The following is a 21,674-nucleotide window of genomic DNA, read 5'->3' on the forward strand; positions in this document are numbered from 1 at the left end:
ACATTTTGGTTGTCTTAAATTCTTCTGTTTAAATTGGGCTCTAATGGTGTGTTCCATTTGTACTTGGAAGTGGGAATTTCAAATGGAACGCACCCCTAAACTGGAATTACGAGTCAGACAGTTAGAACAACAGGACCATACCAGACTTCCACAATCAAGATGGCTACTACTTGCATCAACAGTGGAAAACGTTCTTACTGTGACTGTTTTTAGCAGTTCTGTATTTTTTATGTAAAGTAGTCAGTCGTACACGTACTACATTTTAGTATTTATAGGATGTGATGTTTCAATGGTGTTTGTTTGCATGAAATACCACGTGGATACCATGTTTATTGTCATTGTTATTGTCGGCTGTTTCAGTTGCCAGCCATACTAACAAAAACAAGCAAGAAACGTGAACACTATATTTTGGAGATGACATGAACTCCGACTTACCAGTTCTGACTTCTGAGGTTAATGAAATGCACAATAACACTAAACTCATCTTGAGTTGTCCCTGGACGTTCCTCAGTTGTTTCTGGGCCTCAGCAGCCTGCCTGTTGGCATGGCTCAGCTGAATCTCCATCTCGTTCAGGTGCTCCTGACCTCGGCATCAAGAGTGCTCTGCATGGAGTCAGTCACCCTTTGGCTGTTTCTCTTAATCTGCTCCATTTCTTCATCTTTTTCTGCCAGCTTCGTGTCAATCTCGCTCTTGACCTGGTGGAGCTCCAACTGGACACGGAGAATCTTAGACTCTTCATGTTCCAGAGTGCCCTTAAAAGGTTTAAATGCATATAAAGATTAGATCTTGTGACAATAAAATGATCTGAACATAAGTACATGTATTATGTCATTTAAGTGCTTTATTAGCTGGTGAGAAAGGTATTATCTCTGCTTCTTCCAGTGCAGCCTGAATTTCAGACTTCTCAGTCTCCACTGTCTTTTTAGCTTTCTCCAGCTCATGGATACTCTTTCCAGTCTCACCGACCTGTTCAGTCAGATCTGAGATCTCCTCTGAAATGAAAAATAAATGGCCTTGGCAAAAGCCTCCATCTTGCTGGACAGGTCATCAATCTCCATCTTGTACTAATTCTTCTCCTTCTCCAGCTTCTGCTTAACATGCTGCAGGATGTCGATCTGCTCTCCCAGCTCAGCAACGCAGTCGGCCTCTCTATCATCTTAACAAAATCCTTCCTCATGACATATCCTCTGCTATGTTATGCAGTATTTATGTCTTATTTATCTCATGGGAGACATACCTTTTTGTGTCCAAACTTGTACTGAGTATGGTCCACATCAATGGAGCCCAGCAGTTTCTCTGAGGCCTTCTTGTTGTCAATAAACTGTCCGTCAGGGATTCAATTCAATTCAGTTTTATTTATGTAGCGCCAATTCACAACACATGTTGTCTCAAGGCACTTCAAAACAGTCAGGTACATACATTCCAATTAATCCTAACCATTGATCAGTGCAGTCAAAGTTAGTTATTTATTCAAATTGGATAAAAAATTTTTCTGTCTAAGGAATCCCAGCAGATTGCATCCAGTCAGTGACTTGCAGCATTCACTCCTCCTGGATGAGCATGTGGAGACAGTGGACAGTCACTGGCGTTGACTTTGCAGCAATCCTTCATACTGAGCATGCATGTAGTGACAGTGGAGAGGAAAAACTCCCTTTTAACAAGAAGAAACCTCCAGCAGAACCAGGCTCAGTGTGAGCGGCCATCTGCCACGACCGACTGGGGGTTAGAGAGAACAGAGCAGAGACACAAAGAGAACAAAGAAGCACTGATCCAGGAGTACTTTCTATAGGAAGGGAAAGTAAATGTTAATGGATGTAGCTCCTTTAGTTGTTTCACCTAGAAAGAAAGAACAGATAAACTCTGAGCCAGTTTTCAAGGTTAGAGTCTGAAAGAGAGCACATAGAGTTTGTTACAGTTAAGCTCAGTCAATTGCCATGTCTAGGAGAGAGATAGGATTAAACACTAAAAGACAGGGCTATGTGGATCATCGGTAGAGGGTGAGCATTAAGTTGTTGCCAGCAGAAGCTCGGACGATTCCCCTCTCCAGAAAGGTGTCACAGGTAGACACAGAGCCAGGCCAGGTGTAGCTTCTAGGAAGAGAATAGAGAGAACAAGGTTAAAAGCTGAAATAACAGCAAATAATGCAAAATTGGAGAGTAGTGTGAGAATGTAGCGCAGAGGGTGAAAGTGGTTATTATGTCCTCCAGCAGCCTAAGCCTATAGCAGCATAACTACACAGATAGTTTCAGTTCAGATTATTTAGTTACACCGCGCTTATTTACAATGTTGTCTCACGGCACCCCACAAAGGGTCCAACTGATGGTCATTGTTATACTAAAAACCACAAGGATTGGGATACCTCTCTCTGTCAGACTGATTATAACCATTGGAAAAGAGAGGGGGTCATACAGGCTCCCTCCCTGATAACGTAAGCCACTCTAACTATAAGCTTTATCAAAAAGGAAAGTTTTAAGCCTAGCCTTAAAAGTAGACAGCATGTCTGCCTCACGGACTAAAACTGGGAACTGGTTCCACAGGAGACGAGCCTGATAACTAAAGGATCGGCCTCCTATTCTACTTCTAGAGACTCTAGGAACCACCAGTAAACCTGCAGTCTGAGAACGAAGTGCCCTGTTAGGAACATATGGAACAATCAGATCTCTGATGTATGATGGAGCTAGATCATTAAGGCCTTTATATGTGAGGAGGAGAATTTTAAATTCTATTCTGGATTTAAAAGGGAGCCAATGAAGGGAAGCTAAAATAGGAGAAATATGATCTCTCTTTTTAATTTTCATCAGAACTCTTGCTGCAGCATTCTGAATCAGCTGAAGGCTTTTAACTGCATTTTGTGGACATCCTGATAGTAATGAATTACAATAGTCCAGCCTTGAAGTAACAAATGCATGGACTAGTTTTTCAGCGTCACTCCTGGACAGGATATTTCTAATTTTGGCAATGTTCCGGAGGTGAAAGAAGGAAATCCTAGAAACCTGTTTAATATGGGATATAATTACATGTCCTGGTCAAAAGTAACACCAAGGTTTTTTACTTTATTACCGGAGGTCAATTTAATGCCATCCAGGTTAAGTGATTGACTAAGCAGTTTCTTTTTTAAAGACTTCGGTCCAAAGACGATCACTTCTGTCTTGTCTGAATTTAGAAGCAAAAAATTTAAAGTTATCCAAGTTTTTACATCTTCAAGACATGCTTGTAGTCTATCTAACTGGTTGGGCTCATCAGGATTTATGGATAAGTAAAGCTGAGTATCATCAGCGTAACAGTGAAAATTTATCCTATGCTGCCTGATAATTTGACCTATTGGAAGCATATATATAGTAAAGAGAATTGGCCCAAGTACTGAACCCTGTGGTACTCCACAATTAACCCTGGAGTTTAAAGATGATTTATCATTTACATTAACAAACTGGAATCTGTCAGACAGATAAGATTTAAACCAGCCTAGCGCTGTTCCCCTAATCCCTACAGCATATTCCAGCCTTTTTAAGAGAATATTATGGTCGACTGTATCAAATGCAGCACTGAGATCTAACAGAACCAGTACAGACACAAGTCCATTATCTGAGGCCATAAGAATATCATTAGTGACTTTTAGAAGAGCTGTTTCAGTGCTATGATGAGCTCTGAAGCCTGACAAACTCTTCAAACAGGTCATTGCTGTGTAAATGCTCACACATTTGATTAACAACTACTTTCTCAAGAATTTTAGGTCTGTAATTTTTCAAGTCATCTCGATCAAGCGAAGGATTCTTAAGTAAAGGTTTAATTACAGCTAACTTAAAAGCCTGTGGTACATATCCATTTACTAAAGATAGATTAATCATATCTAAAATGGGTCTGATAATCAGAGGGAACACTTCCTTAAATAATTTGGTTGGGATTGGGTCTAACATAAAAGTTGAAGGTTTAGATGAAGCTAATATTTCTGATAACTCAGGAAGCTTCACAGGATCAAAACAGTCCAAACACAAATCAGGTTCTGCAGTTCTTTCCAATGTTGTCTCACTTGCTGAGGATGAAGTAATCATCTTCGGGAGTATGTCAAAGATTTTCTTTTTAATAGAATCAATTTTATTTAAGAAGAATCCCATAAAGTCATAACTGCTAAGAGCTAAGGGAATGGATGGCTCAACAGAGCTATGACTGTGTGTAAGTTTAGCAACTGTACTAAAGAGAAACCTAGGATTATTCTTGTTCTCTTCTATTAATGATGAGAAATAAGCTGTTCTGGCTTGGCAAAGTGTCTTTTTATACAACAGTAGGCTATTTTTCCAGATTAAGTAGGAATCCTCTAGGTGTGTAGAGCACCACGTTCTCTCCAATTTTCTAACATTGTGCTTTAAAGTATGCAGCTCTGAATTAAACCAAGGAGCTAGCCTCCTATGAATGATTACCTTCTTTTTCAAGGGGGCTGCATTGTCTAATGCATCACGCAATGATGAAGAAACACTATGAACAAAAGAATCAATTTGTGAAGGGGCAGAAACAGAATTATTGCCCTCCACTGTGCTTTTCAGTGATAATGAGGAAATTAAAAGTGGAACAGATTCTTTAAAGGTTGTCACAGCATCGCCTGATAATGATCTACTGTAATGAAATTTTCTTTCAGGTGTGGAGTACTCGGTTAAATTAAACTCAAAGGTTATTAAGAAATAGTCACACAGGACAGGGTTATGAGAAAATATTGTTATGTCTTTACACTCAATGCCATATGTCAGCACAGGGTCCAGAGAATGAAGACAAAGGTGTGTAGGTTTGTTAATGTTTTGAGCAAAGCCAATTGAGTCTAAGATAGCATTAAACGCTATATTTAGGCTATCACTTTCAGCGTCAACATGAATGATAAAATCCCCCACTATAATAACTTTATCTGTATTTAACACTAAATCTGATAAAAGGTCTGAAAACTGATCTAAAAATTGCAAGTAAGGGCCTGGTGGATGGTACAAAACAAAAAACAGAAGTGATTTTAGTGCTTTGCAATTTGGTGAGGAAAACTAAGGATTAAATATTCAAAAGAGCTGTAGCTATTGATTGGTCTTGGACTAATCAATAAATCGGACTGAAAGATGGTTGCTACTCGTCCTCATCGCTGGTGTCTCTAGTGCCACGTTTCTGACTATGGAGCTGCCAATTACTAGAGTTGGCTTCTCAGTGGGTGTGTCGCTGAGAGGGGATAATCTGTTAGAAACGCAGGTTGGTGGTGACCTGTGGGCTGGGATCTAGGACTATGCTTTCTACGTACCGTCACCCATCCGGCCTGAGGCCCCGGCTGCACGGGATCTGCAGGAGGACTGGTACGGGGAACTACCCTCGGTGGCTCTGTGCTGGCTAAGGGGCCTCGGCTATCTGCTGGTTTTTCAACAGCGCGGAGCCGGGCTTCCAATTCCGACACCCTCGCCTCCAAAGCTACAAAAATGCTACATTTATTACACGTACCATTATCACTAAAGGAGGCATAGGAGTAACTGAACATCTGACAAAGAGAGCAGGAAGAGGAGGAGACTCAGAGAGAGAAACAGCAGAACGGGTAGCCATGGTGGAGCTAAAGCTAACGCTAAGCTAACGACCCCTTACCACTACTAGAAAAACCATGTAAGACACAGAGAGTCCCCAAACGTTAAATACAGCAACAGAAAGTATGTGTTTTAACGTGCTTAGGTATTATAACAAGTAAGAGATATCACAGCAGAGAGAAATCAGATCAAAGAGAGAGCCTTTACACCCCACACAATTCACCAAGTGCAACAACGAAAACAGGAAGTGATGTTACCCAGAGCTCCAGCCGACAACACTCGACAATGACCTCAAAAAATGACGCTGGCGTTCAATACTTTGTATCTACAAAGTTGATACAAGTATATCAGTTTTTTATGATCTTTACTAAAATGACCAAATATTCAGTTTATATTAAAAACAGCCGCCACCTCTGCTTGAAGTCACCATAGAGGATTCTGCTGGGGAAGCCCTTTCTGCAGATTCTGATGCCATCCAGCACACCGTTACACCTCAGCTGGTGGATGACCAAGAAGTTCTCCATAAGACCTGATTGTTGGAAATATATTTAGTCAAAAATAATTCCTCAGTGTCCCTAAACTTTAAATCATTCAAATCTGTAAAAGTGTGCATCTTACCTGGGGTCTTTGTTTCATTGGGAATCAGACAATGCACAAAGTGATGATGAGTGCTCCTCAATTTGGTCATCAGCTTGCCCAAGTTCTCCTGTAGATCAGAATCATACAATTAGTCTCCAGTTTAATTGCAAAAGGATGTTCTCTATGAAAGTTTACATACCCCGAACAGAGCAGACACAGTCTGGAAGGAACCACCCTTCTTCATGCCACCCTTTTTCCACCAGCAGCCTCAGCTAAATTATGACCTTATAACAATGGTATTAAATTATAACTTGTGCTGTACTCTCTTTACTGTAGCAGTACAATTCTATCAAACATTAATTCTAGAAAGGCTTGGACAAGAACAAAATTTGTGCTAATAGAGTAAAATTAGCAACACATCACTTATGAATATCATGGCACAATTTAGTTTACTTTAAATACAAGAAAAGCTTTTCAAGATCACAATTCAATAGTTTTAGAACTTCTATCACTCTGCGTCTTTTCAGGGTGTTTCTCATTGTGGATTGTCTGCTTATTTTTCTGGTTCTTACCCTCAGCTCCGGCATGAGCTGCATACACGAAGCAGAGCAGTTTGTTTCCAGACTTCTGGTAGAGCTGAACCACTGAATCGTTCAGTGGGTCCTTGTTCTTGTCCTGCCAGCCAGTGATGTTGTAGTCCACTGTACCAGCATAGTGAACCAGGGAAAAGTGAGCCTCAGCATTGCCCTTTCCAGGCTTTAGCTTCTCAAAGGCCTTGTTCTTGCTAAGATGCTGATCAATCAGCTTGTTCTTGAAAGTCAGAGGGTTTTGGAAACATGCATTCCTCTTCAAGGATGGAGAAGATGCCCAATGGCTGTGAGCAGTTATCAATTTAAATTAGAACACAAATTTCAAATGACGCGTCAAATCCATAGAAATTGTTGGAGATGATCACTTTAACCTGACCAATACAGCTACTCACCTTCTCAATGAGCTCAGTGCAGGCAGCCAAGCCCATACCAAAGACAATCAACTCCCACTCAATGCCTTCCTTCTTGTACTCCTCTTGCTCCAGGACAAACATGTGGTGGTTGAAGAGCTGTTGCAGTTTCTCATTGATGAAGTTGATGCAGAGCTGCTCCAAGCTGTTGAACTGTAATAATAGAGATTTGTTTAACTTAATTGCAAGGAATGTTTTATAAGACCTTTCCAAGTTTTTATTTATTCACATCGAAGATCTCGAATCCAGCAATGTCCCAGGCTCCAGTGAAGAAGGCTCTTGCCTGCTTTGTCTCCAGCATCTCATTGATACGGATGTCCATCCACAAGAACATTTTCTCATAGATAGATTTGCACAGAGCGCTGACTGCATTTTTGACCTATAGGAAGAAGGTTTCTGTTTTATGTAATAAACTGCCATATAACAGCAGTTAGGATAAATGTAGTTGGGATTGGAAAAAAATAAACCATAGCATCACAGATGGGTTTAATTTACCTGCGGGATGGTCTGACCTTTGGTGACCATCTCATTTCCGACTTTGACTCTTGGGTAGCACAGAGGCGTCAGCATATCAGCTGAGTTCAGACCCAGGAGGTAGGAGATTTTATCAGCCACTTTTGGAGAGAAACATAACATGATGAACATAAAGCAATTTTAAACCAATTTTTCAATCTACAAGATGAGAATGATATTTTATAACTTACCCTCAGTGCCGTCAGGTTCAGCCTGCTCCTCATGCTGCTTCTGCTTGAACATCATGTTGCCATGATGCATCACAGCACCGGTGAGCTTGTAGATATTAAATTTTTCATCAGCACATGTGTTTTGAGTACATAATTTTTAAGACACCAAAATATTATTTTACATCTGTAGCGATGAACTCCTCCACATCATCGATACTCTTGACAGTGATTTCACCCTGGCTGATCATTGGGAAGTCATAGGGGTTGGTGGTGATCAGCAGAGCATCTGAAACAATGGAAACAAAACAGTCAGTCAGTCATTTTCTACCGCTTATTCCATAGTGGGTTGCGGGGGAGCTGGTGCCTATCTCCAGCAGTCTATGGGCGAGAGGCGGGGTACACCCTGGACAGATCGCCAGTCCATCGCAGGGCAACACACAAACAACCATGCACACACTCATTCATACACCTAAGGTCAATTTAGAGTGACCAATTAACCTAACAGGCATGTTTTGGGCTGCACGGTGGTGCAGTTGGTAGCACTGTTGCCTTGCAGCAAGAAGATCCTGGGTTCGATTCCCGGCCTGGGGTCTTTCTGCATGGAGTTTGCATGTTCTCCCTGTGCATGCGTGGGTTTTCACCGGGTACTCCGGCTTCCTCCCACAGTCCAAAGACATGCCTGGAAACAAAACAATGTAGGTTTTTTATTTTATAAGGTTAAGTTTTGTTAAACTTCAGATTTGAAGTATTTGGTCATTTACCAATGAGCTCAGGCTTGTGGCCTATCATAAGCTGATAGAAGATATGGTAGCTCCTCTCAGCAGACAGCTGGAAGGTGACAGAAAACAATGTGGGTTACATTGATAACTGGCGAACATTTTGGGGAAAACCTGGTCTGATCCGGAGAGACAGCATCCATCCCACTTTGGATGGAGCAGCTCTTCTTTCTAGGAATCTGGCCGAATTTATTTGTTCTCCAAAACTCTGACAACCCAGGGTTCAGACCAGAAAGCAGGGTCGTTGTTTAATACCCGTCTCTGCAACTTCTGTACTCCTACCCACCCATTACCCTATTAAGACAGTGTCTTGCCCACGGCCCATATTGAATAGGTTAAAAAATCATCTAGAAGGAGGAAATCAGGAAAATCTCATAAAAATAAACACAACTCAGACCGAAAAGAAAAATAAAACAATTAAATGTGGCTTGCTGAACATAAGATCTCTCTCTTCAAAGACATTGCTAGTTAGTGACCTGATTTGTGACAATCAGATTGATTTATTTTGCCTCACAGAAACCTGGCTGCAGCAAGAGGATTATGTTACTATAAATGAGTCAACTCCTACTAATTATTTAAATTTTCACATTCCTCGAAATACTGGGCGAGGAAGAGGAGTAGCAACCATCTTTCAGTCCGATTTATTGATTAGTCCCAGACCAATCAATAGCTACAACTCTTTTGAATATTTAATCCTTAGTTTTCCTCATCCAAATTGCAAAGTACTAAAACCACTTCTGTTTGTTGTTTTGTACCATCCACCAGGCCCTTACTCTCAATTTTTAAATCAGTTTTCAGACCTTTTAACTGATTTAGTGTTAAATACAGATAAAGTTATTATAGTGGGGGATTTTATCATTCATGTTGACGCTGAAAGTGATAGCCTAAATATAGCGTTTAATGCTATCTTAGACTCAATTGGCTTTGCTCAAAACATTAACAAACCTACCCACCTTTGTCTTCATTCTCTGGACCTTGTGCTGATATATGGCATTGAGTGTAAAGACATAACATTTTCTCATAACCCTGTCCTGTCTGACCATTTCTTAGTAACCTGTGAGTTTAATTTAACCAAGTACTCCACACCTGAAATAAATTTTCATTATAATAGATCATTATCAGACAATGCTGTAACAACCTTTAAAGAATCTGTTCCACTTTTAATTTCCTCATTATCACTGAAAAGCACAGTGGAGGGCAATAATTCTGTTTCTGCCCCTTCACAAATTGATTCTTTTGTTCATAGTGTTTCTTCATCATTGCGTGATGCATTAGACAATGCAGCCCCCTTGAAAAAGAAGGTAATCATTCATAGGAGGCTAGCTCCTTGGTTTAATTCAGAGCTGCATACTTTAAAGCACAATGTTAGAAAATTGGAGAGAAAGTGGCGCTCTACACACCTAGAGGATTCCTACTTAATCTGGAAAAATAGCCTACTGTTGTACAAAAAGACACTTCGCCAAGCCAGAACAGCTTATTTCTCATCATTAATAGAAGAGAACAAGAAAAATCCTAGGTTTCTCTTTAGTACAGTTGCTAAACTTACACAGAGTCATAGCTCTGTTGAGCCATCCATTCCCTTAGCTCTTAGCAGTCATGACTTTATGGGATTCTTCTTAAATAAAATTGATTTTATTAAAAAGAAAATCTTTGACATACTCCTGAGAGTTCATTTATAACCATTTTTCTTCCTAAAGTAAAAATTACTTTATCCCTAAAGTCAGATGACAGTCAGGCCTTGATCAAACGTCTGCCACCTATGATATTTTTTAAAGAATAAATAGCAGGAAACATTACAGACCTATATCCAATCTTCTGTTCTTATCTAAAATTCTTGAGAAAATAGTTGCTAATCAAATGTGTGGGCATTTACACAGCAATGACTTTCAGTCAGGTTTCAGAGCTCATCATAGCACATAAACAGCTCTGCTGAAAGTCACTAATGATATTCTTATGGCCTCAGATAATGGACTTGTGTCTTTAGTTGTCCTGTTAGATCTCGGTGATGCATTTGATACAGTCGATCACAATATTCTCTTAGAAAGGCTGGAATATACTGTAGGGATCAGGGGAACAGCGCTAGGCTTGTTTAAATCGTATTTGTCTGACAGATTCCAGTTTGTTCATGTAAATGATACATCATCTTTAAACTCCAGGGTTAATTGTCGAGTACCACAGGGTTCAGTACTTGGGCCAATTCTCTTTACTATATATATGCTTCCAATCGGTCAAATTATCAGGCAGCATAGAATAAATTTTCACTGTTATGCTGATGATTCCCAGCTTTACTTATCCATAAATCCTGATGAGCCCAACAAGTTAGAAAGACTACAAGCATGTCTTGAAGATATAAAAACTTGGATGACTTTAAATTTTTTGCTTCTAAATTCAGACAAGACAGAAGTTGTCATCTTTGGACCGGAGTCTTTAAAAAAGAAACTGCTTAGTCAATCACTTAACCTGGATGGCATTACATTGACTTCTGGTAATAAAGTAAAAACACCTTGGTGTTAGTTTTGACCAGGACATGTCATTTAAATCCCATATTAAACAGGTTTCTAGGATTTCCTTCTTTCACCTCTGGAACATTGCCAAAATTAGCAATATCCTGTCCAGGAGTGACGCTGAAAAACTAATCCATGTATTTGTTACTTCAAGGCTGGACTATTGTAATTCTTTACTATCAGGATGTCCACAAAATGCAGTTAAAAGCCTTCAGCTGATTCAGAATGCTGCAGCAAGAGTTCTGATGAAAATTAAAAAGAGAGATCATATTTCTCCTATTTTAGCTTCCCTTCATTGGCTCCCTTTTAAATCCAGAATAGAATTTAAACATCTCCTCCTCACATATAAAGCCCTTAATGATCAAGCTCCATCATACATCAAAGATCTGATTGTTCCATATGTTCCAAACAGAGCACTTCGTTCTCAGACTGCAGGTTTACTGGTGGTTCCTAGAGTCTCTAGAAGTAGAATGGGAGGCAGATCCTTTAGCTATCAGGCTTGTCTACCTGTGACACCTTTCTGGAGAGGGGAATCGTCCGAGCTTCTGCTGGCAACAACTTAATGCTCACCCTCTACCGATGATCCACGTAGCCCTGACTTTTAGTGTTTAACCCTTTCTCTCTCCTAGACATGGCAATTGACTGAGCTTAACTGGAACTAACCGTATGTGCTCTCTTTCAGACTCTAACCTTGAAAACTGGCTCAGAGTTTATCTGTTCTTTCTTTGTAGGTGAAACAACTAAAGGAGCTACATCCATTAACATTTACTTTTCCTTCCCATAGAAAGGACTCCTGGATCAGTGCTTCTTTGTTCTCTCAAACCCCCAGTCGGTCGTGGCAGATGGCCGCTCACACTGAGCCTGGTTCTGCTGGAGGTTTCTTCCTGTGAAAAGGGAGTTTTTCCTCTTCGCTGTCGCTAAATGCATGCTCAGTATGAGGGATTGCTGCAATGTCAACACCAGTGACTGTCCACTGTCTCTACATGCTCATCCAGGAGGAGTGAATGCTGCAAGTCACTGACTGGATGCAATCTGCTGGGTTTCCCTTAGACAGAAAAACTTTTTATCCAATTTGAATAAATAACTAACTCTGACTGCACTGTTCAATGGTTAGGGTTAATTGGAATGTATGTACCTGACTTTTGTGAAGTGCCTTGAGACAACATGTGTTGTGAATTGGCGCTATATAAATAAAACTGAATTGAATTGAATTGACACGGGACTTCTCCAGCAGATCTAAGATTTACATGAATACAAGCAAAAACATTAATGTTTAATGGATATTATCCTTAGTGACTGCTCAAAGTTTGCTGCTGCCTACCTGGATGATGTTGTGATTGACAGTGAGTCTTGGGAGGATCACATACAACACCTAAAGGTTGTGATGGCAAAGATCCAGAATGCTGGTTTGACCCTAAATGTGAACAAGTGTGCCTGGGCACAAGAAGAAGTAAAATACCCTGGATAACTTGTTGGACATGGACAAATAAAGCCACAAGTTGAAAAGATAAAAGTTATACAAGCAATCCCCAGACCCAAAACAAAGAAGCAAGTGAGGTCATTTTTGGGTTTAGTTGGTGGTATTAAAGATTTATTCCCCATTTCTCAACTTTGGCAGCTAGCCTGACTGAGTTAACAAAAAAATCTACTTCTAAGATCATGTGAAATGATGACTGTGAACATGCTTTTCAAACCTTAAAGAATCAGATATGTCAAGCTCCTGTGTTGCAGAGTCCTGACTTTACCAAGCCTTTTGTCGTACAAGTGGATGCTTCAAATGTTGGAGCAGTACTGGCTCAGGGACAGGCTGGTGAAGAAATGCCTGTCCTTTTCTTGAGTAAGAAGCTCTGAGCGAGAAAAAAAAGTACTCTACAGTAGAAAAAGAAGGACTGGCAATAAAGTGGGCTGTGGACTCTTTAAAATATTACCTCCTTGGAAGAGAGTTTATTTTACAAACTGATCACAGACCATTGACATGGATGCACTCCAAGCAGCATCAGAATGCCCGAATATTACGTTGGTGCCTTGCCTTCCAGCCATACCAGTTCACCATACAGCATTGTCCAGGTAAAAAAAACCTATTGCTGACTACCTTTCTCGTTTGCCTGAGATTTGTCAACCAGAGGGGGAGGAAATGAGTAAATGTCAAGAAGAACTAAGTTCTTCTTTAACCTTTTTACATCAGTTCCAGTGTGGGATTAATTGCAAACAGTGTGTATTCATATACTGTTGAATTGTTTGTTTACCATGTGGGTGTGTCTTCTGTGGCAGCCATCTGGAGTTCAGCTAAAGAGGAGGCCTGCCTCAAACCCAGCTCTGATATAGGAAGTGAGCTGATGAGAGCAGGAGTTTGATTGGTTGAAATTGGGTAGAAAGTCAAAGTAATTTAAAAAAATGATTTGACTTGTAAAATATGTATCTGTACACATACCAAGTTTGCTAAATGTTTTACTATTGATAAAGAATTGTTAATGTCTTCAATATCAATGTGAAAATTAACTTCTTTGTTTCTTTTCCTGCTCTGGAAGACGGAGATGATTGGCTGTTTTGAATTGGGGTGGGGTCTGGAATGTATATAAGATGACTACTGGATGTCGTAGGGATCTGACTGAAGGACTGCCATTTTGAGAAGTGTGGTGATGGCCTGAAAAGTAAACAAAATCAGCTTTGTTTGCTGTACTGCAAAGCCAGAGTAATGTTTTCTTTTCCACACTGATGCCTCTCAGTGTAACAGGCATGTTAAGTTTTAAACTATAAAATAGAAGAATATTACTTTAAGTGCTGATAACACTTAAATATCAGCTGAGGCCAACTTTCTACTAGTACCAAAGTGGGTCCTGATGAATTTACTGTTGGACGATTTGTACATAAATTATCATTGCTTAGGTTAAAAATGTTCTTTATCCTTATGATTTACCATTAAAAGACCTTTTCATTTATTTAGTTTGTTGAACTTTGAGAGAAGTGGTTTGCATACTTTTCACATTTATTTTTGAACTACCTTTATGAACTCTTAACAGAATTGTCATCTTGTCTAAGAGTTTCATTTGGGTGGTTGCTATGCAGACTGAGCAGGAACTTGTGTGCGTGCGAGTTGTTCTGGGAAGAAGGCTGTTCGCATCCCAGCCAATCTTCATGTCCTTGAATGCCAGATGTCGACATATGTGCTGTATCAGTATCTGGACAGAACCAGTTCAGTAAAACTTCTATTTGTGAAACTGTGTGTAGCCACACCCACAATGCTGTAACATGAGTGTTTTTTCCTTTCTTTAATAAAAGGCTGTGACACAGGGCAGCTCCTCTGACAGAGAATGGACTGTCTTTCCCTGGCCAGCCAAAGATAACTTTGACCCACTTGTGTCTTCATCGCATACCTTCTCTGAGTTTATCAGTGTGTCTAACTCTGACGTTTCCCCTGAGCAAGTTACAAGTATGTGTTACTTTGTGCAGCAAATCAACCATTAAATATCAAGCCCCGTTTTAACATTGTCTTAACTTACAAAACGGGAAGAGTTGTCATTCCTCACTGTCTTGGCATTTCCATAAGCTTCTAGCAGAGGGTTGGCAGCAAATATTTGGTCTTCAAGGGAGCCCTGCGTTTTACAGTTGTTTTCAAGCACATTTCATACATTTAAATAAAATTGTTAAGTTGGCAGTTCTTCTTAAAACACATAATCACCTGTATTTTGCCAGCAGCTTGTGGCTACAAGCAAAAACTTTGATAACCATATTAAGTTTTAAACTATAAAATAGAAAAAAAATACTTTAAGTGCTGAAAACACTTCATTTTTGACGTACATGTTTCAATATCAGCTGAGGACAGCTTTCCACTAGTACCAAAGTGGATCCTGATGAATTTACCCTAAGCAGAAATACAAGTATGTGTTACTTTGTGCAGGAAATCAACTATTAAATATCAAACACAATTTTAACATTGTCTTAACTTACAAAACGGGAAGAGTTGTCATTCCTCACTGTCTTGGCATTTCCATAAGCTTCTAGCAGAGGGTTGGCAGCAGCAATTTGGTCTTCAAGGGAGCCCTGAGTTTTACAGTTATTTACATGAATATTTCATAAATTTAAAGAAAGTACTGAGTTGGCAGTTCTTCTTAAAACACATAATCACCTGTATTTTGCCAGCAGCTTGTGTCTCCTTTTTGCCACCCAGAGCTGCAAATGTTGCAAAGTACTGGATGACACGCTTGGTGTTGAAAGCCTTCCCAGCACCAGATTCTCCCCTGAGGTAGAAGAGATACATTTTCAATTCTCAATTTCATTTTTGTGTATTTTATAAAAGAATGACCAATTTAGTGTTTGCAATACTTACGTAATCAGGACAGACTGGTTCTCACAATCTGCAAGGTACATGGTAATGCTTTAGTAGCTGTCTGAATTTCATGTCAACATGGGTTCATGTTTTACTTTCATTTTTTTAATAACACTTGTAGCTTTGATCTTACCTGTGAGCATGAACTGATATTGTCAGAAATGGAGAAGATGTGGGGTGGAGCCTCAATCCTCCTCTTGCCTCTGTATCCTGCTACAACAACAGCATCATACCAAAGGACGGTGGATGTCATCCTCTTTCACAGTTAGGCTCTATTAAAAAACAGGAGTGATCTTTTTTTTCCCAAATAAATTCATTCAATAAACAAATCGGTTTTATTTCTAAATTCAGTGAAAGTGTATTTTCTCAGTGATAGTAGACTCATATAAGTAGAAGGTGGAAGCAGTTTGTAAATGTATATTTAATCAAACCTTTACCTTTCCGCCATCTGTTTCAACAGCGGCTTTGCCACCCTCCCTCTTAACAACTTTGCACTTGAGATACATCTCATCAGTATCCACCATGAAGTAAGCTGTTTTGGCATCAGATGGAGCAGTCTGAGCCTCAATCCTCTCCTTTTCTGTCTTCTGGAGATAAATGGCCGCCGGGCCATAAGCCTCCATCTCTGTGTATGTACTCATTGTGGCACTATTAGTGGGGCCTAAACGTGTGAAAAGCTTTTAATATTACCACAGAGTAATGATAAAGCAAAAGCACGCTCATGAAATCCATAACTGATTCCTGAAAAATTACCTCTGCTGATGCAAACAGAAGTACTTCAGTGTCCTGTGTATGCCAAGATGCTACAAAGTAAAAACGAGTTAGGAAACATTTGATAATTTTTTATATAGTTTAACAAAATATTGTTGTTTTGATATATAATTTTCCATTTCAGGAATTATCAGTGTTTATAGAATTTGATTTAACAGCATTCATCAAAGAATGTTTTCTATTAATTACGTGATATGCTGTAAATCTAACACAAAAAACATATTGGGAAATTTTTCTGCACTCACCTGTCTTAGTTGCCTGCCAGTTAGAGCAGATGCCTGGAGCTGTTGCTTTTATATACAACAGCCCAGTCTCCTTAGAATATGCTCCCCACTCAATTTGGTCAGGAATGCTTGACATTTCACTGCTTGATGTTGATGCTGTTGGAAATAAACAATTGTTTCATATCTCATTTAGGATTACACAGCAAAAGGCTTGTTTAGACTCGGTTTAATTATATCAATCTACAGCAGTAGTACATTGTGAATTCTAAAACAATCAATGTGCCATAGACTAGCATATTTTGTTTACTTAATTTATTTGACAAAAAATCGAGAAGCTACTGAATTTATTGATTAATTTATGAGTCAATTAACTGCTTAGTTTTCCATACATAAATTAATCTTAGCTGTGGCTATAAAGACAAAGTATTGGCAATATTCACAGTTTTCTTACTAGTACATAGCAAAAGTACACTTAAATGTTGATGTGTTAATGTTATTTTAGATTTACCTTGTTTATAGGACAGATATGGTCTTGTTAACTTTGATATCAAAGCAGTTAATGAGCTTTGAATTAATATTATAAATAATATTAATGACCTTAGTGTAAAGAAGAACAGGGTGTGTACTTATATAGTGAGTACTTCATTTAGCATAGTAAATATTGTGAATATTATCAATAAAAAAAAAATCTTGGCTTGTATCCAGGAATAATTTTCATGTTTAAAGTTCTGCATGGACCTGGCTCATAATTTGCTATCTTGTTGTATATGATGATAATATTACCATGGTCAAAAATAAATTCAGCTTAGGCAGGGCACACTGATTCATGTTTGGCAAAGAGGAGGATATATTTATAGTGCACATTTAGATATGTTGATAGCACCATAAAATAAATCATCTCCAGAGCAAATTATTCTGGCAGTTTATTTTTAGATATTAAAAAGTAATTTCAATACAACTATTACAGGATTAAATAAAACAAATGTTATTAAGCATACTTACACAATTGCAGATGATAGATACAGGAAGACAGATGAGCAACAACTAAGCAACAACTTTGCTGTTGTTTCTGGTAAAATAACATTTCTCAAATATTTTGGGATATCATGAGAAGAATGGGGGTAACAGCACTGTCGCCTTATAACAATAGGGTGTTTTTGTTTGTCACAGTTTTTGGATTTGTTAGATTAATCTGGTGTGTAGACAGAAACGCTTCTTTGTTGCTTAGATGGTATTAGTATGAATGAAATATTAATCTTTGTCAGTTTAAATATTGATTTTGGTTGTTCTTTTTCTGGGATTGAATGATGTTACAACATACTATTTCAATGATTTTCAAAAACAACAATTTGATGTGCAAGTTTGAATCAACTGTTGCTTTTCTCTGATCCAAGGGTCAACATTAAATTGAACATACACCCACTCTATCATTTGGTTAAATCCCTCTAAATCCCTCTTTTTATTGCCATTAACAAGGTACTGGCATAATTCTGAATGGCTACTTGAACACTATTCTAATCAGAAATGGTAGAGCTAATTTTAACTGGTCAGTTTCCTAGCACTTTAAAGCCTAGTCCATATTGTTTTAAATAGTTGGAGGTTGAGCCCACTCCAGGAACTTAATGTTAGCCTGCTTTATCCATTCTTAGACCAGTTTTAATGTACAAGTCCGGGATCATTGCACTGTTGAAACGACCAGTTGTAAACAAATTCAAATGTCTCTTTGTTGATTTAATGAAAAGTGAAACAATTTAGAAGTAGCCTTTCTTCTTCATAATTCTATCCCGTGTGTAGTGCACCAGTACCATAGGAAAAAAAAAAAAAGAAAACATTGCATAAAGCTACCACTACCTTGCACAAATGTTTGTACGTTGTTCTTCCATTTCAACCAGGAAAGACTGACAGTTAGAGTTTATTAATGAAAGATTATTTATTTGGCGCTAAGAATGAAGTGGGTTTGAATAATGATCTTAGGATTATTATTAGTTACGTCTTCCCTCCCTGGGATCCGATCCTGGTGGTGGCATAGGCCTTGGTATATCGGAAGGAGTTGGGAGCCAATGGTGGAGAAGGGGTGGAAGAGGGTCAAAGCTCAGCAGAAGAGCGGTGTCTTCCATGCAGAAGGTTTTTAAAAGTGATGCCCTGGGAGATGATTGGCCGAGGAGAAGTGCGGCCCTGCCATTTATTGGAGCACCCAGTGAGGAGTGATTGGACGCGGCGGGGGTGGTGAGTCTTCCATGTTGAATTTTTGTTTAAACTCCATTTGAAAGCATTCCCTTGACTCCACCAAACAAATTTTTGTTATAATGGCTAAACAACTCAGCATTTGTCTCACGATAAAAAGTGTTTACCGAAGGCATTTGTTTTGTATCTGTGGGTTACAGTTTTCATTTGTGTTTGCAGATGTTGACTTTTGAGCAGGAGCTTCTTACTTGTCAGCAATCACGTAGTCCGCATTACTGTAAAGCTTGCCTCTCTGTGGGCAGTGGTGTTCCAGCATCGTCCAGATTATGCCAGGCTTGGGCTTTGGTTGTTCATTGGATGTTTTTGAACATACCGACCAATTTTCCTTCATCAGTTTTGTCAATTTGGGCCATATGGTTAAAACGTAGACACAGTTGTATTTCAACAGCACAGTAATCCCAAAGACACATCAAAACTAGTTTTGGATGGATAAAGCAGTCTAATTCTAAGTTTTTAGAGTGCGTTTCCCATCTCCATTCCTAACCATATTGAAAATGTATGGACTATTCTTTAAGCCGGTTTTAGTAAAATACATTTTTGGGTGTTCAAATTCACATCCGTGATGATAGTATGTTACCTTTTAAACAGAACTGTAACTTCTTTTAGCTGATGTAACAAATGCAGACTTCTAAACATGTCTTTTCATGAACTTTAGTTGTAACACATCATGTTACTGAACACAAAACTGAGTCAAGTCTTCATATAGAAACTGATCAGGTTCATGATTAGGATGATTATTTTATCAATAACTAATTCACCTACTCCAACTAACTTTTCAGTAGCATGGGCAACTCATAAAATGAATGTGTTGCAATCATAACTAAATCAAGCTAAGCTAAATTTTTATTTCTTTTGGAATAATTGAGAATGTTTTACTCACAACCCAGTTTTACTTTATGTCTGATTTCCATAAAGCTTTGAGTGTCAGATAATTTTTTATGTTTTTCACTTTTTTATGTCTTGCTTGAATAGGTTTTAATCAGAAATCCATATTCATGTAGATGTTGACAATTGCAGACACATATGTATCTAAAGCTCTGTTTAAAACCACCTATTTTGACCCTACCGCTACAGACTATCTACCTTTCCCCTGTTTCCAAAACCTGTAAGAAATATGTTATTTCAAAACAAGTCATTACCAATTTATTAAACAAAATATGTAAAAACTGATGAACTTGATGAGTGTAACTGTTATGATTCTGGCCTATCTGCCTGCTCTGCTCTCACTCATGCAATCAACTCATCTGCTTCACCTGTCTGCTGCTGCGCAATCACCGTCATGCCACACACCTGTGGAGCAGTTATATACAGCCATCTGACAGGCAGACGGTGCCAGATTTTCGAAAACATTTGTGAGTAGTTATCCAGCGTTCCTTCCTGACTGATCTTGTTCTCTGACCTTGCCTTGCCTCACGGATTTTGCCTTCTTGCCTGCCCCTTGTCTGACGGATTGGATTTCTGGATTTCAACTCTGTTTTCTGCCTCTGGTTTTCTGCCTCTGCCTGCCCCTTGTCTGACGCCTCTAGCCCTGGAATTTGACCCTGTTTCTGTCCCTAGATTTACGCCTCAGCCTAACCACTGGTTTATTCAGCCTGAGCCCGCCTGGCTCTCTAGTCCGCCTGGAATTATTGTCAAGAGGACAATCACAGCTCTGTGTGTTCCTGTCACAGCTTCAGCTGATTCCTCGGAGGATTTGGATCAGTCAGCAATCCGCCTTCAGTCTGTTTGACGCTTCCTCATTAACTGTCTGGATCACTTCCTCCTCTGGATTCTGTGCCTCATACCCAAACTGAGAAGGATAATGGCTTTATCTAACTCCTTGCAAATCCTGAGTTTTATTCAGCCACTAACTAGTCTCTCTGTTCTCAGTGGTTCCTGGAGGCTGACTGCTGTTCTCCTGCTCTCTGATCCTGAGTTTCTGAATAAACCTTTTAACTTATCACTTTGTGTTTGGCTGAATTTGGGTTCTCTGTCTCTGGTCGTGATAGTAAAATCTGGCCAAAAGATGGACCCATCGCCAGCACAGCAGTGGCGCATTAATGTTGATCTCTCTATTGCCCGTCTAGTTTCCGGCATGGAGGAAATCATTTCTATGCTGCGCTCCATGATTCCTTCCTCCACCTCAGCGCTCTCACAGCCTGTTGCCCCCAGAGTTCCTGATCTTTCCGCTGTGGTAAGAGAACCTAGACTCACGCCTCCTGAGCTGTTTAAGGGAGATCCTGACCAGTGCCGTGCTTTTCTTACTCAGTGTGAGATTCATTTGAGCTTCAGCCATCTTCGTTCCCTTCTGAGCGCTCTAAGGTGGCGTTTGTTATTTCCCTGCTCTCTGGAAAGGCTAAGCAATGGGGCACTGCTGAGTGGCAAAATGGTTCGGTCACGTGTGCTTCTTATTCTGCATTCTCCAAGGAGCTCATCAGGGTTTTTGATCCAGTTCTTCCTAATCGGGAAGCTGCCAGAGGTTTACTCTCCATTAAACAGGGAGAGAGAAGCGTCACATCTTATATCATTGACTTTCATTTATTGGCAGCAGACAGTTTTTGGAACGAGCATGCTAAAATGGATGCTTTCATACAAGGTCTTAATGAGAACATCAAGGATGAACTTGCTACCCGGGACTACCCTGCCTCCCTTCACCAACTTGAGGACCTGGCAACCCGCATCGATTTGCGGCTCACAAAAAGGAGGAGGGAGAGGCTTCATTGGGGGGGTTAAACATTCTTCAACTCACAGTCCTGTTCCCCACCTAGAACCCAAGGGTCTAACTTGTGTTTTTATTGTGGTGGACAGGGTCATGTTGCCTTTGTTGTGGAATTTTCTTATCAAAGTGGGTAGAAGTTGACTCATAACAAGAGAAAATCCGGACTTTGTCTTTATAAGTTTTATTCAAAGGCATCAGCATTTGAATGACTCTGTCACAAAGCAAGTCAGTTGAACAGAGCCCCGATCAACATTTACACACAGTATTTATACCAGAACATGACAGTGTTATCTCAACTGCAAAGAGTCTGTATTTTACGACCCTAGACCC

At 39.5% G+C, this 21,674-nt stretch overlaps 1 protein-coding gene and 1 pseudogene across 1 annotated transcript in view; both read right to left on the reverse strand.

Annotated features, from left to right (window-relative positions):
- Window positions 1–21,674, reverse strand: part of LOC124864246 (myosin heavy chain, fast skeletal muscle-like) — a 65,681-nt gene that overhangs the window by 14,236 nt on the left and 29,771 nt on the right. The gene's annotated exons all lie outside the window — the stretch shown is intronic.
- On the reverse strand, window positions 1,142–16,048 carry LOC124864249 (annotated as a pseudogene).

This window comes from Girardinichthys multiradiatus, chromosome Y (genome assembly GCF_021462225.1).
Source record: "Girardinichthys multiradiatus isolate DD_20200921_A chromosome Y, DD_fGirMul_XY1, whole genome shotgun sequence".
Lineage (NCBI taxonomy): Eukaryota > Metazoa > Chordata > Actinopteri > Cyprinodontiformes > Goodeidae > Girardinichthys > Girardinichthys multiradiatus.